The sequence below is a fragment of the Ambystoma mexicanum genome, chromosome 4p (assembly GCF_040938575.1).
Source record: "Ambystoma mexicanum isolate Mex_15411 chromosome 4p, UKY_AmexF1_1, whole genome shotgun sequence".
Taxonomy (NCBI): Eukaryota; Metazoa; Chordata; class Amphibia; order Caudata; family Ambystomatidae; genus Ambystoma; species Ambystoma mexicanum.
This window is the reverse complement of record NC_090927.1, coordinates 299527326-299542488: the sequence shown is the minus strand read 5'-3', so window position 1 is coordinate 299542488 and position 15163 is coordinate 299527326. Positions and strand designations below refer to the sequence as shown.

Below are 15163 nucleotides of genomic sequence, written 5' to 3'. Positions count from 1 at the left end.
GTTTTATGAATTATCTCCGCTTGCAACATATTACATGGGATGCATTGATTGATTGAAAAGCATCTTTGTCCTCATGAAGGCTGAAAAGAGGGTAGCAGCCAGGTAGTTTAGCTCCAACAAAAGCCTGAGACACCATGTGCCGTCATTGTGATTGTCATAAGTTGAAGTGGTTTTGAAACTGATCTGTACATAACATAGTCTGTAGGTGACACTTTTTTAAAGTGGTTTTAGTATTTACTGATTTGGTGTTTAGCGCTCGTACAAGATAGACCAATCTCATATAAACAAGGTTTTTTTATGTCATTTTAAAATGTTTTAATTTAAATTATATTTGAAATTAAATTTATTTGATTTCACTGTATGAGTTGTATTGTGTTTTCCCCGCGGTGAATCTGGTATTAATTGGTTGAAGCAAAACCAATGACTTGGAAGATGAAACAAAATAATTGCCATTGGGAAAATGGTACAATCCAGTACTAGACAGTGTGACGTATCCTCGCAAAAAACCACCTGAAGCTATTCCAAGGGTGTTCATTGTAGACTTTACTAAAATGGGTGGAGTCACCGAAAGCTCGGGGCAAAAAGTGGTATGAAACTAGGTGCTAGGACTGTCCCTCTCTCAATTCCCTTAGGTTATCCCCCACCCTAACCTAGGTGTACTTAACTCTGGTTAGTGCTATGGCTCGGTAAACCCTATTGTCTTTCTCTGGCTAAGGCTGCACTGACTCCCTCGGGGCCTTCGAACATTTACTCTCTTAGCCGAGTGTAGTGTTCAATATGGAGATAGGAAATGGTGCCTAGCACTCGCCCTGTTGGAATCACCTGCCCGTCGCCCACAATCTCGCTTGGACCTTCTGCTGTTCTTCCTTCTCTCTTGTTAACCTTCTGCCCCTCCATCTTTCACTCGCCTTGCTACCTCCACCCTTAGATGTTAACCTTCTTCCTTCCACTCACTCCTACCTCTAACCTCTCCTCCTACCACCTCTCCTGCCACATTTGTGCTACCAATCCTAGCTTACTATTGCTCCTGCACTACTACCACTCTTCTTCTACCACCTCTCTTCTCCCTTTCCCTACTACTGTAACCCCCACTATTACCTCTCACCACTACCTCCACTCTCGATCTCTCACTCCTCTCACTCCTACTGCTACCACCTCTCCCTTTTGACCATCACGTTCTCTTTACTACTACCTTCCTCCCCCACTACCACTCCCTAATACTACCACAACTTCACTGTTTAACTCATGCACAACCACTCCCTGGTATGCCGATCTCTTTCAACTCTCCAGGCTCCTTCCTCCGGCTGATCTCTTGGTCCCCATCCTACCACTTCTGACCTCACCCTTGTAAATCCACACCATTAAACGCTTCCCTCTTCCTTACATTGCTGTAGTATTGGGAGGTGGTAAGAAGTCATCAGGAAGCAGGTATAACACCGGAGACTTAAGTATATGAAATGAGTAAGTTAATTCATAGGTTACAGGGCAAGTTAAGTAGGAAAGGCAGGAGCTAAATAGGTAACATCCTTTCAGTTAGGTTCTCCCATCCTGTAATCCCACTGTAGCTCTTGGAACACGCATGTCCCATATAATTATAAATGACATCACTGTATTCCACTATATGCTTTCACTATCTGCACAGTGTGCACCCAGTACAGATGGATACTATGAATGCTACACATCTCCCTCTCTGCCAACTGAACACACAACAAAATACCACAGACCAGGCATTCAGAGACCATTAAGATTTCCACACTCCTGCACATCTATAAAAACCATACAACAATCGCAACCATAAAAGCGTATACCACATTCACGTAACTAACATTCAACACAACCAAGTACACCATTCCCCAATTGCCCGGGACTGCCACTCCCGGGCCTCACAGCTGCCACCTGCGAGCACATACATTCTTTGCCACACTCTCAGCCACCGACACATCTCCTCCCACTCCATCTGCCACCTGGAGACAAGGGTCTGCCACACCCAGCAGAACCGCATACTCACGCAACCATCAGGTAACTGGCTAACATCCATATAACCCATAAATTAACATCCTTATCACAACTGCATCAGAACCATAACTACAATACACCACCATTCTCCTAAGAAAAAATCTGTCATTTGCGCCATCCAATTATACATTTTACATACACACCCCTGCCTGAAGAAAACACCTAAAAGTAGGAAAAAGACAGAAAAGAAAACTTACAGAAACAAAGATCACATCAAAACAACGCAGCTGGGAAAGAACAGCGCAAGAAAAAAAAACACTTCGACAGAGACTGATCAGGTTCTGAGTCCAAGTGTAAAATGATCTTTCATAAAACCAAAATGCAGTCAAAATATGAAAGCATTCAAAGCTTAAAACATGTATGGCCAAAGATGAAACTGGTTAATTATTAATTATAATATGCATGCCATTTATCATATGCCCATAAACTTGCGTACCTATCACGCACCATTCATATCACATTTAAATATTGGGCTACAAACTCATTCATATATTGAGCTCATACAACTTATTCATGACACTATCGCACCTCATTTAGAACATGTGTAGGGGGGCGTGGCTAGAGGGCCATGGAGTAGGACATGTCTTCCGAGCTGCTCCCGACTATCCGATATGATCCTGCATGAAAACAAGCTAAAAAAGGCATCATCGTGCTCAGAAATACACTATTGGATAAAGTTTGATGGAGAGCGGAGTCCTTGATGACTACAGGAAGATTGGCAAGATCAACTGAAAGTTTGTGGCCGCGGTGCGACACCCCAGACAAAATGGCCGGCGCGCTAGAACAAAGGAGGCTGAGGTAGGCCCAGCAGACCCATGGCGGACAAAGGCTGGCAGGAGAGCGCAGCAGGTGGAATGTGAAGCGGAAGCAACTGCGGCTGAGAGAACTGCACTGGGAATATAGAACCAGTGGGACACACCGATACACTGCACTCCTGGCATCGAAGAGGCCCGGCCGTGAGACGAAGAGAGAGGGGGCCCGAATAGCCCCACGAACAGGGCGAAAAGCTGAGGGGTTCGCTCGACCACCCGGCGTGGGGGACTTGTAGAGACTTGGAAGGAGAAGCGGACCGCAACACAGTGCACAAGCTGCTCACGACGCGCGTGGCTGCAACAGACTGCCCGCGAGAGGTGTAACCCCCAGAAAGTGGACCAAAATAAGGCGCAAGAGACATATAGGCCTGGCGGTGCTGCAGCGCGCTACAACCACAGAGAAGGAGGAACGGGGAAGCAGGACCCGCACGCTACAGAAAAGCTGGGCCCCGGTACATAGGCAGGACTGCACAATTTCGGTGAGAGGAGGCAAAACCAAGAGTAAGCAGCCCACTATGGGCATTTTTGCCAAGCCGCAACTGACTCCAACCACCCCGGTAGAGGGTGCGGCAGCCGCGCCTGCAGAAATATCCCCGAAAAAAGAAGATCACTTGATCCTAACAGCCATTACGGAGTTGAAAGCCTCGTGGGGGACAGTGATGGCAGACCTAAGAACCGCTTTGGAAACCAAAATAGCTGCGGTTGGTCTAGAGGTCAACCTGCTGTGACAAGATGTTAGAGCGCTGGCTGAAAGAACAAGCGGCCTAGAGGGTGTGGTGAAAACCAATACGGAAACCAGCACAAGCAACGCAAAGGAAGTCCACATACTGAAGCAACGGGTCGCCAACTTGGAGAACCGCATGGAGGAGGCTGAAGGGAGAACAAGACGGAACAACATACGGATGGTCGGCCTACCGGAGGGAGAGGAAGGTCAGGACCCCACGGACTACGTGGCGAATTTGATCCTGCATGAAATGGGAGCTGACAAACTTTCACAAGGATTTGCTGTCGAACGGGCGCACATGGCCCTGATGAGGAAACCTCGGCTTGGAGCCCCCCTCGGGCGATAATAGCAAAGATCTTGAACTATAAAGACAGAGAGAGGATCCTGGAGTACTTTCACAAAGGTGGAACGATCGAAAGGGCATCAACAACCATCACAGCATACCCTGACTACACTATGTTGGTGCAGAGACAGCGTTATAGCTATGTGGCGATCAAGAGGAGATTGCGTACGGCTGGAATCAAGTACATGCTTTTGTATCCCGCAAAGCTCAAGGTCCTGCACAAAAGTAGGGCGTACTTTTTTGACTCCCCGGAGGACGCGACGGCATGGCTGGATATGCAGGGTTGTCCGGAACAAGGCGAGAAGCAAGATCACGAGGATCACGATAGGTGAGGGGGTCACATTATGTAGGATGCAAGGATGGCAAAGGGGTGCCCCGGGGGAAAATAAGAGGATTGTCGCATGGGTAACAGGGGCGGGGCGAGGACAGATAACATTGAAAATTGCAATAATAGACATTTGGACTTGTTGGACTAGAATATAAAATGGGAATGTAAATTGGGTAGCACTAAGTGCGCTCACATGGAAACAAACGGGAGTGGCAAGATGGAAACGACCTACCCCCAGGAGTTGGAGTAGTAGGGCCGCCATTAGGGCGACTTCACCCTGCTGAGCCGTGAGAAAAGGCAATTGCCAGAAAAGGGCTAGATGCAGGGGTGCCTGAGATCCAGGGATGAAGCTGGGCAACAGTTGGGTAGGGTGTTGGGGCAGGAGGGAAGGGAGGTGGGAGGGAGGGAGGTTGGGAAGTTTGAAGTGTTTGTTGTTTGGGGAGGTTTATGTTGGGAAACGAGCCTGCATAGAATGGAAATGTACTTGATCATGGACAGACTTGTGATGGGAGGAGAGAGACCCTGATATGCCATTGGGTATCTTAAAATAGCTACTTGGAACGTCAGAGGGCTCAATAGTTATCTAAAGAGGAATAAGGTCATGCTATACCTATGCAGACCGAAAGTAGACATAGCCCTGCTGCAGGAGACTCATCTTACGCAAGACAAGATGGAGATGATCCGGAAGAAATGGAGGGGGACTGTGGTGAGGGCATCATATTCGGCCTATGCCAGGGGAGTGATCATTTGGGTGGCGCCACATGTCCCGTTCTAACTGTTACAGTCCACGGTGGAGGCAGAGGGGAGGATGGTCCTGATGAGAGGGTTTTTGGAAAACAGGGAGATAAGCATCATAAACATGTACGCCCCGAACCAAAACACAGCGTCATATTTTAGAAACCTATGCAACAAACTCAGTACGTGCTTGGGAGGGGCGGTGATCTGGGGAGGAGATTTCAACTGCGTGTTAAACCCTGTGGTAGATAGGTCAGATGGTAAAATGGATAGACCCATCCCAGCCGCTAGAGCACTGCACACGCTGTTGGATGATTTTGGGTTTGTGGATGTATGGAGATCACACCACCCCCAGGAGAGGCAGTATTCGCACTACTCAGCCCCACAAAACCTGCATACTAGATTGGATTATATGTTAGCCACACAAGAGTTAATGATTGAGATAACGCAAACGGAATATCAAGCGAGGGTCCTCTCGGACCACTCGCCACTAATCCTGAGATGGCAATACAGACCCCCCAGAGCAAAGATCCTGCCATGTCGCTTGAGAGCAGAGGTGCTGAAAGACACCATCTTCAGGGAGGACATGAGGAAGGAAATAATAAATTACTTTGAGACAAATACTGGCAGTGTAGAGACAGCGGGTATGCTTTGGGGGGCCTTTAAAGTGGTAATGAGGGGGGTAGCTATAGCTAAGTCCAGAGGGCTACAAGGAGGGATCCAGGCTGAACTGCAAGATACGGAGTGGGAACTAGAAAGGGCACTAAGGGAGGGAAGTAATACCAAGGAAGATAATGATGTAATACTTAAGCTGCAGCAGAAATGTGCCGGGCACTGGGAGGGATTGTGCAATCTTAACTATAAGAAGTATATAGAGACAGCATGTGGGGGAGGGGGGATAAACCAGGGAGGGTCTTGGCATGGCTATACAAGAGTGAGACCACCAGGCCCACAATCAGAACAATAACGAGGGAGGATGGGAGCATAGTGGACACCCAGGAGGGAGTTAACCAGGAATTTGTGGAGTATTATCGACTCCTGTATGGAGATGACAGTGATTGTACAGAAATAGTATAAACACTGGAAGATATAGGACTGCCGCAGATCAGTGCCGGAGAGCGGGAAGAGCTGGATGCCCCGATTACCTTAGAGGAGTTGGAAGAAGTAGTGAGACAGTTGCCTACTATCAAGACTCAGGGGACTGACGGACTCCCAGGTGAATTTTATAAAACATATAAGGATAAAGTGCTTCCTCCGCTTCTAGAAATGCTGGACAAAGCGTATGAAGTGGGTAGGCTGCCAGAGTCCCTTAGAGAAGCGACAATTACACCGCTGCCCAAACCCAATAAGCCTGGTCATAACTGTGGATCATACAGACCCTTGTCAATGCTCAATCAAGACAGTAAAATATTGACAGCTGTTTTGGCAAATAGAATGAGGAGGGTTATTGCGAAACTAATACATCCCGACCAGACTGGCTATTTTCCAAACAGGAACATATCCAACAATCTTAGGCGACTCTATCGAGTCGTTGAGCTTGCGAATGAGGACGAAGGCGAACTGGCAATTGTATTGCTAGACGCAATAAAGGCCTTTGATTCGTTCAAATGGCCGTGGCTGATTGCGGCCCTGGCTGACTATGGGATAGTGCCTGGGTACTTACAGTGGGCCAAAATGCTATATAGCGCACCGTTGGCTAGAGTTAAAACGGGAGCGATGATATCAGAGAGGTGGCAACTTCGTAGAGGTACTAGGCAAGGATGCCCGTGTCTCCTATGTTGTATATTCTTGCCCTGGAACCCATGGCCATATACCTTTGGCAACAGTATGACCCGATGGGCATTACTGTAGGAGGGGAACCGCATCTAATCTCTTTGTATGCAGATGCCATGTTGTATTTAAGGCACCCGGAAGAAAACCTCCAGTACATTCTGGAAGTGATGGAGAGATATGCAAGGCTGTCTGTCATAGCTGTGAACCCCCAAAAATCTAGTATATTTCCACTGGGCAGGTACAAAGGGATCCCGTTAGAACAGCTACTGGTGCTAAAGATACCATGCGAGGTGCGCACGTTCCGATATCTTTGAATAGATATATACCACACAGTAGAAGAGGAACACCAGTATAACACAGAGGAGGCGATCAGGAAAATTGTAAATAGCATGAAGTTTTGGGCAAAGCTATCCCTAGCAATGATGGGGCGAGGGGCAATGTTGAAAATGGTGATCCTACCGAGATGCTTGCATTATTTTGGAAATATCCCACACCTTATAACAAGGCGGACCTTTGCTAAGATAGAAAGCATGTGCAGCGATTTCCTCTGGCATGGGACGAGGAATAGAGTAGCCCTTTGGAAGCTACAAAACTCATAAGAAAAAGGGGGCATAAAACTGCCAAATTACGAAATTTACTACATAGCAAGCCAGCTGCAATATGTAAATAAATGGCTCTCTGAAGAGTCAGCCTCGGAGTCCAGGCTGTTCCGACAGGACTGTGCCCAATACTTCGTAAAGGAAATGATGTGGCTGCCTAAGGCAGATATGGAGGGGTGCCCAAGGATGATGATACTAGGGTGGAAGATATGGCGCAGGGCCTGCCAGCTGATGGTGAATTCATTCCCGTGCTCCCCGCAGGTACCACTAGTGGCGCTGGCGGGCAAAGACAAGCAATTAAGGATGATGATTAGGAAACACTGGGAACCAGTAGGGATAGCAACCATGGGTGATATATGGCAGGAGGGGAACATAAGGGATTTTGCGGTGATAGAGGTAGAAACTGGGTTACATATGGGCCAGTATATTACATACCACTGGGTGGTGTGGAAAATCGGAGACATGGTTCGAACTAGTACTAGAAGAAGAACCAGACACTACCATAGACACAATATATGACATCGCAGAGGGGGGACACGAGATATCCATAATATACGAGCTGCTGATGTCCAAGGTGGGGAAGGAGGTGGCACAACTGAGACAGGACTGGGAAGAGGAAGTGGGAGCCCCAATAAGTGTTGGGATGTGGGAACAAGCCCAAGGGTACCACAAAAAAGTGTCGAGGAATGCAAGACTGCAACAGATACAACTGTACATAACCCATAGGGCATATATGACGCCCCAGAGAATAGCCAAATTAAAAAAATTTAGGACGACAAGCATGCCCCAAATGTGATGAGGAAAATGCCGGAATGGTGCATATGTTGTGGTCATGCCCAGTTATTGAGCGTTTTTGGGGTGAGGTGCCGCACAGGTTGGCTGAAAAATGAATCAAGATTGTGGTAGATACGGTGTGCGCCTGTTTGATGGGAGGGTTTCCGAGACCACGTAAACTCAAGCATGTGAGCAAATTAAAGGATTTAGCGTACGCACTTGCAAAGAGGAGAATTGCCATGGGGTGCAAGGCATGCCGGAGACCACGAATAGAAGTATGGTCGAAAGATCTACAGAAATGGGCCGAAGCGGAAACTGCGGTATGGCAAGATGCAAGTAATGTTGGGGGGGAGGAGAGGAGGAAGAGGCTGAGACCCTGATAGCCTGGAAACAATTAATAGCAGAGTTATTTGGGTTACTACGAGACCCAACGGAAAACATGGAGGAGGAATCCTTATCGCAAGATGCGGAAATAGAACACGGAAGGGAATAGGCTCGTAAGGGGGGGGGAGGGAAGGGGAGAAGCAGTGGACATGTTGAAGTGATGTATGTTTGTAATGTTATTGTATGCACTGCAAGTTTGGTTTGTATTGTTTGTTGAAATAAATTAATACAATTTTATTATTAAAAAAATAATTAAAAAAAAATAATTTAGAACATGTGTAGCCAATTCTAATGCACCACCCAAAATCCTAACGTGATATACCCATTACAGGCTCATGTATTTCATGGCATCAGAACGATGCTGTGCCACTACTTATATCCTAATGACAGTTCTCATCATGAATAAATATAATGTACATTATCATATCATATTTGCTCCTTAAATTTCATAACACAGAATATCAAAATTTATGAGGCTTGTTAAATCTGCTTAGATCAGATGCTGTGCATAGGCCGAAATCTAGTGGAAGCTGCAGAGTATTAGTTTGTTTTTCGAACTCGAAAATGGGCGTCGACACAGGGCGTGCCAGTAATACTATCCCTAGTGTGAGGTCCACTATACCCATGATTCCTCACACGTGTAGGACCCTTAGATTGTTTTTTTCAGCCATACTTGTCGGAAGCATTGCGCGGAGTTCCCTGGCTTTCATCCATATTTTGCTAAATATATTAATTTCCCGTTCTTCCACTCCCACGTCGAGACATCGAATTTCGAAGATCGACGCCGGTCCGTAGAACAAACAACCGTCGAGAGCTGCACGACAGACTTTGGGCCTCGGAAGGCCTCCGGCCTCGACCCGGGCCTTTGAAGGCCTCTGGCCTCGGCCCTGCAAGTAGGGAGAGTGGGGGATGGAAACATACTCTACATTCTTATTTTTCCTACACACACTAGCCTGCTGCCACAGAGTGTGCATGGAGGGTACCCCATTTAAATTTTGCCCCAAATGCAACCGCAAGTACCCTTGGGTTCACAAACACGCTACCTGTAACCTCTGCTTGTCGAGGGATCACCCCGAGGCAAACTGCAGAGCGTGTAGCCGGTTCAAGGCTAAAACACTAAAGGACCGCTCGACCAAATGTTGGGCCCACCACGTCAGGCAAATCGAGGCCATGGAAGCGGAGGGCGCCTTCAGTGATGGCAGTAACGCAGTACTTTCGGATGGCGAGAGCAAGGTGTCGAAAGATGCCCAAGCGCAAGTCCCCAACATCGGAAGATTGTCCGGCAGGGCAGTTATGGGTAACACACCTGGTGACACGAGGGCTACCCACACTACTTCTACACCTTAACACTCGAAGTCCAACCGAGACTCGACACGCGTGTTGAGTTCTCGGAAAGAGGCACGAAGAGAGCGGTCCACCGAATCGGTGTCCTCTGGGCGTTCCCGGTCAAGATCGCCGCACGACACAAGGCAACCGTCCAAAGTTGCCAAGAGTGCCTCACTCACCAAAGTCAGAGGTACGCTCGTCAGAAGACAAATCCGACCTCCAGCCACAGGCCGCATACCAGAAGTCAACTCTGGCAGAACATTCGGCGTCTGCTTCCGAGTCTTGACGTGCGCTCTCCAAAGAAAGCGACACTACCCCGAATCTCAACGCCAGGCATCGAAAGGCTCAGAGAAGGTGAAATCATCAGGGAAACGCTCTTCTACTCATGGGGAAGGGGGAAACAGCAGAAGAAACCCTCTCTCTTCTTCTGCACCACAGACACTTAAGGACAGTTCAAAGTCTTCAGATAAACTTAAATCCAAGGCCCTAGGTCCAAACAAGGAATAGAAGGGGAACCCTCTCAGGAAAGCGTCATTCCCAGCTCCAAAAAATGGACCAGTGAGGATATAGACAGAGTAATGTCTAGGATGTCCTCCCTAGCTGACCTCTACTCCAGGAACCCAGAGCACTTCCTCTCCTATACCCCATACAGTGCAACTCCTTCTGGATCCAGGGACCCACAGCCCCCTACTAAAAAACCTTGGGTTGAGACTCCAATTCCGGGACTGATTGCAGACCCTTTTCACATCCAGCCTTACACTCAGTATGGTGAGGATGCTCAACAGTACGATGAGGATACAGACTTAGTAATGTAGGACGACCAAACTGGGGTGGACTATTACGGGGATGGCGAGGGCCAAGAGGGCGAGGAAGATGACGTCGCAGAAGCCTACACAATAGACTCCTCTGTTCACAAAGAACCTCAGGTTACCGACTCTCCAGTAGACAACCAGCCCCTCCTAAATGTGGTCTTGGCTAGAGCGGCAGAGAACTTCAGCATAGACACTTAGGGGGGCACAGGAGGAGAGGGATTTTGCAGAAGAACTAGTGGGAGAGCAGAGGCCCATTGCCCAAGCCATTCCAATTCTCAAGTCCATCCAACAGAGAATTGATCCTTCCCTTCTCGCTCCTAACCTCACCAGGGCCGTAAACCCCAGAATCGAGAAATTGTTCAGGGCGGTCCAGTCAGACCCGCTTTACATAAGGGGTCAACTGAAGCCCGACTCCTTGGTGATTAATAACACCAGAAAAAGGGCGGGGACACCTCTATCTTCATCTGAGGCCCCCCCCAGACAAGGAGAGCAAGATGATTTATGGGTTGGGAAGGAAAGTAGCCTCCACTCACTGCCGCTTACCAAACAAGGATTGCTAGCACCACCACTCTGCTGGCAAGTTACAATTGCCACTAGTGGGAGCAGGTAGCTGCCCTCATTGACTCCGCACCGGAACCGCTAAAGGGTCAGTTGGCCCAGGTCGCGTCGGAGGGGAGAGCCGTGTCCGGTTGCATCCTTAAGGCAACTTTCGATGCCGCAGATAACGCGGGCAGGCTCATAGCGGAGAGCACTGTCATTAAGAGGCATGCTTTGTTAAGACAGTCAGGATTTAAACCTGAAACACAAGCATCCCTAATTGACATGCCGGCGGAGCCGAATCTCCTATTTGGCAAGGCGGTAGAGGACGCATTAAAGACTGCCAAAGACGAGTATGATACTCTGAAATCCCTGGGACAGTTGACCAACAAGCCCCCTAATCAGAGAGGCAATGGTAATTTTCTTCGTCCACGCGGCCAGAATTCCCAAAGGGGATCCTATTATACACAGGAACAGGGTACATCATGGGGTAACAACCAGCAGACTACCCAGAGTTACGGCAGAGGAAACAAGAGGTGCTGTGGTAGAGGTAGAAGCAGCCCCAGCAGAGGCCGCATGCCTCCTGCAAAACAGTGACGCTCCGCTCAGGGTCCCTTCTCGCGCATCCCCAGTAGGTGGACGCATTTCCAACTTCAGCCAAGCTTGGGAAGGGATCACATCAGACAGATGGGTGCTGTCCGCAGGATACTGCATAGAACTGCTCGAGCGTCCCTGAAATCACCCTCCACGTCAAAAGGTACATTCCTTGGACCACCAAAAGATCCTCCTCGAGGAGATCGTCAATCTTCTCCAGCATGGGGTCTGGCATGGATTCACATGCTCATGAATATTCCCCGTCAGGCTGGGAATCCTCGGCAAAGAAAAATCAGTATCAGTTTTGTTTCTGATCTGTCTTTCCTATTAGTAACCAATCACTGGTCTCTGGGTCATAATGCCCCCAGCCAATGACTGCCTTCTCCCCAAGCCCCTCCCCCGGCAGCCATCATCAGATTTTTACCACACGTTCAAGTGTTGGGAGTCCTCGTGCTATAGCTCTCGAGCTATTACTGCGTTTTCACACTTTTTTCAAAGATTTTCTCTTTTTTCGGTTAAATCGAGCCTCAAGCTCCACCGTTCTACTTCCGATCAACGGGGACCCAATTCGGAATTTCCTATGCCCCTCAAGGGTGAAGTTTTCGTCGCGTTACGGTTCTTGGAGGATTCCAGAAGATCTGAGGCCTACCATGGACATGGCCCAGGACAAGGGAAGCATGACGCCCGGATCCAAGCTGTTCAGGAACTGCCCTGGATGCGGGTTACAGAAAGTTTTCGAGGAAGAGCATTCGAGATGTCTCTACTGCCTTGATGAGGACACGACGCACGTGGAGAAGGACTGTGCATTCTGCAAGAACCTATCGAACGGACCATGAGGGATCGTCGTTCCTGCCTCGCCAGCTGGTTGGAGAAGGGCCCAGCAGGTGAGAAGAAGAAAAGGTCCGAGCGGTCTTCTAAGTCCTACGAGGGCGCCCAGCGATGGGGCCCCAACATAAGGCTAAGCACCGCGAGTCCGCGGGCACCGGGAGCGGTCAGGCTCTTCGGCTGCCAGGCAGGGCGCTCCTTCCCCGGCACCATTGACCACGAGCCAACGCTCTGGTTCGGTCAAGAGGAAATCCGAGAACCCGGGTAAGCTTCTGTAGAAGCCCCGGTCGATCTCGAAGAATTCGGCTGAGGGGGAGCGAGGCAGTGACTCTCCCCCCAAGGTGAAGGCCTCAAGCGCGCCAAAGGTGGCGAAGGCCTTGATTCACCCGGCTAAGGCCTCTATCGAGGGAGTCGCGGCGGCCCTGGCGAAGCCTGGGGAGGCTACACCAGTCGATGCGATCTCGGGACCCAGAGTTTCCCTGCCACCGCAGAGGGAATCCTCTTTGCAACCCATTGACAAGACCCCCGTGAAGACCCCGGTGTAAAAAGAGGGTGGTGGAAACCGTGAAGAACCTCAACGAGAGGTTCGAGAAGGTACAATCCCACGGGAGAGATCCCGAAGAGGTGGTCGAAGAAAGCGACGGTGGCGCCGACGAGGCCCCAGTGGAGGAGCAGCCATCTCTCCCGTCGCAGCCATTGCCCGAGCCTCAGGACAACTCGGCGGCCATTCTGATGGCAATCCAAACCTTATGCACAGATAAGGACGAGATTACCACGAACCCCGGCGGACGATCTTGAACCGGGCCCGTCGGGAAGCCCTCCGAACAAGCAGAAGAGAGTTGATCCCTCCCCGCCCTTCATGCCCCCACGACCTGTGGAGCCCTCATCCCCCTCACCGGACCCCAGGGATGACACGGTGACGGATGACGACGGTGGTGACAACAGGACGGACCTTCCATCACCACTCCCTCGGGATTTCCCGCCCAACGAAATTGGCTTCTTTCACGCCATGATCGCCAGAGCATCCGAGCTCTTCCAGCTTTGCCCCGAGGAACAGGAGGAGGAGGCTTTCCTCTATCAACGGCGAGAGGCCAAGAGAAAGACGGTCCTCGCTGTAGCGTTACTCGACGATATCTGGGACGAGGGACTTGCGATCCTGAAGAACCCGTCCACAACGCCTGCAAAGAGGGACAGGTACGAGAAGAAGTACTGGGTCCCCGATGCCGCCCCTTTGTGCCTTAGGGCTCAACCTTCACCACTGGATTCGATCATCTTAGCGGCGGCCAAGAAGAAGGCGGCGGGGGCGACAGCCTCAACCTCTGCTTCCCCACCTGATGGCGAGGGTAAGAAATTGGACGCCATGGGGCGACGGGTCATCGACAATTAAGGCGGCCAACGCCTTAGCGATTGTGGCCCGTTACGACAGGGAGCTATGGTACAAGATAGCCCCCCCCTACTGGACTTCCTACCAGAGTACAAGAGGGCGGAGGCCCTGGAGATTCTGCAGGAAGGTGAGGTGGCATCAGACCACGCCATAACGGTGGCAACGGACATTGCCGACACCGGGTTTCGCCAGTTAGGCAACAGTGTTTGCCTTTGATGACGAGGCTGGCTCAAGGCGACAGACATCCGTCAGTACGTGCAGACCAGGATTTTGGACATGCCGTTCGACGGCAACAACCTGTTTGGCAAAACAGTGGATGAGTCGCTGCAGGCCATCAAGGCCGACACGGAGCCGGCCCGAGCCCTGGGAGTCCTTCAGCAACGACGGCCCTTTCGGAACGCTGGAGGCAGACAGGGGGCCTCCAAGCGATCAGGCGGTGGCTCCTCTACGTACCGCCAGGCGGCCCACTCCTCGTCCCAGGAGGCTTAAAGAGGTTGTGGCAAGCAAGGAGGATCTCGGCGTCGTCGCCAAGGAGGCCAAGGCGGCAAGGCCGCCTCCAAGCAAGATTGAACCAGCTGTAGTGTTGGGCCCCCACCGAAGCACCCCGTTGGGAGGCCGGCTGGCGAAGTTAGTCAGCGTGTGGGTGTCCATCTCCACCGACCGTTGGGTGCTGGATGCCCTGGCCCACGGGCACACTCTCGAATTCCAAAAGAAATGTCCCCGCATTCCTCCCGTGGCCAGGAAGGAAAATCGTGTCCCTCAACTGCTGTTGGAGGTAAAGGCGATGCTCAAGAAAGGTGCCATCAAGCTCGTCCCCAAGAGGCTCCGGGGCTCCGGAGTATACTCAAGATACTTCCTCGTCAGAAAGAAGACAGGTGGTTGTTGCCCCATCCTGGATCTACGTCGGTTGAACAAATACATCAAGGCACACAAGTTCAGGATGGTCACTCTCCAGCACGTGCTGGGACAGCTGGAGGTGGGCGACTTCCTATCGTCGTTGGACTTGGAGGATGCTTACTTCCACATCCCCAGCCTAAAAGGACACCGAAAGTTCCTCAGATTCGTAGTCCAATTCAGAGCTCTGCCATTCGGACTGAAGTCGGCACCCATGGAGTTCACCAAGTGCCCAGCACCAGTGGCGGCGCAGCTGTGCCTGCAGGGGATCCACGTCTACCCCTACCTGGACGACTGGGTCAT

General features: G+C 50.3%; 1 protein-coding gene across 2 annotated transcripts in view; it reads left to right on the top strand.

Annotated features, from left to right (window-relative positions):
- GCFC2 (GC-rich sequence DNA-binding factor 2) overlaps positions 1–15163 on the top strand; it is a 945959-nt gene that overhangs the window by 460071 nt on the left and 470725 nt on the right. The gene's annotated exons all lie outside the window — the stretch shown is intronic.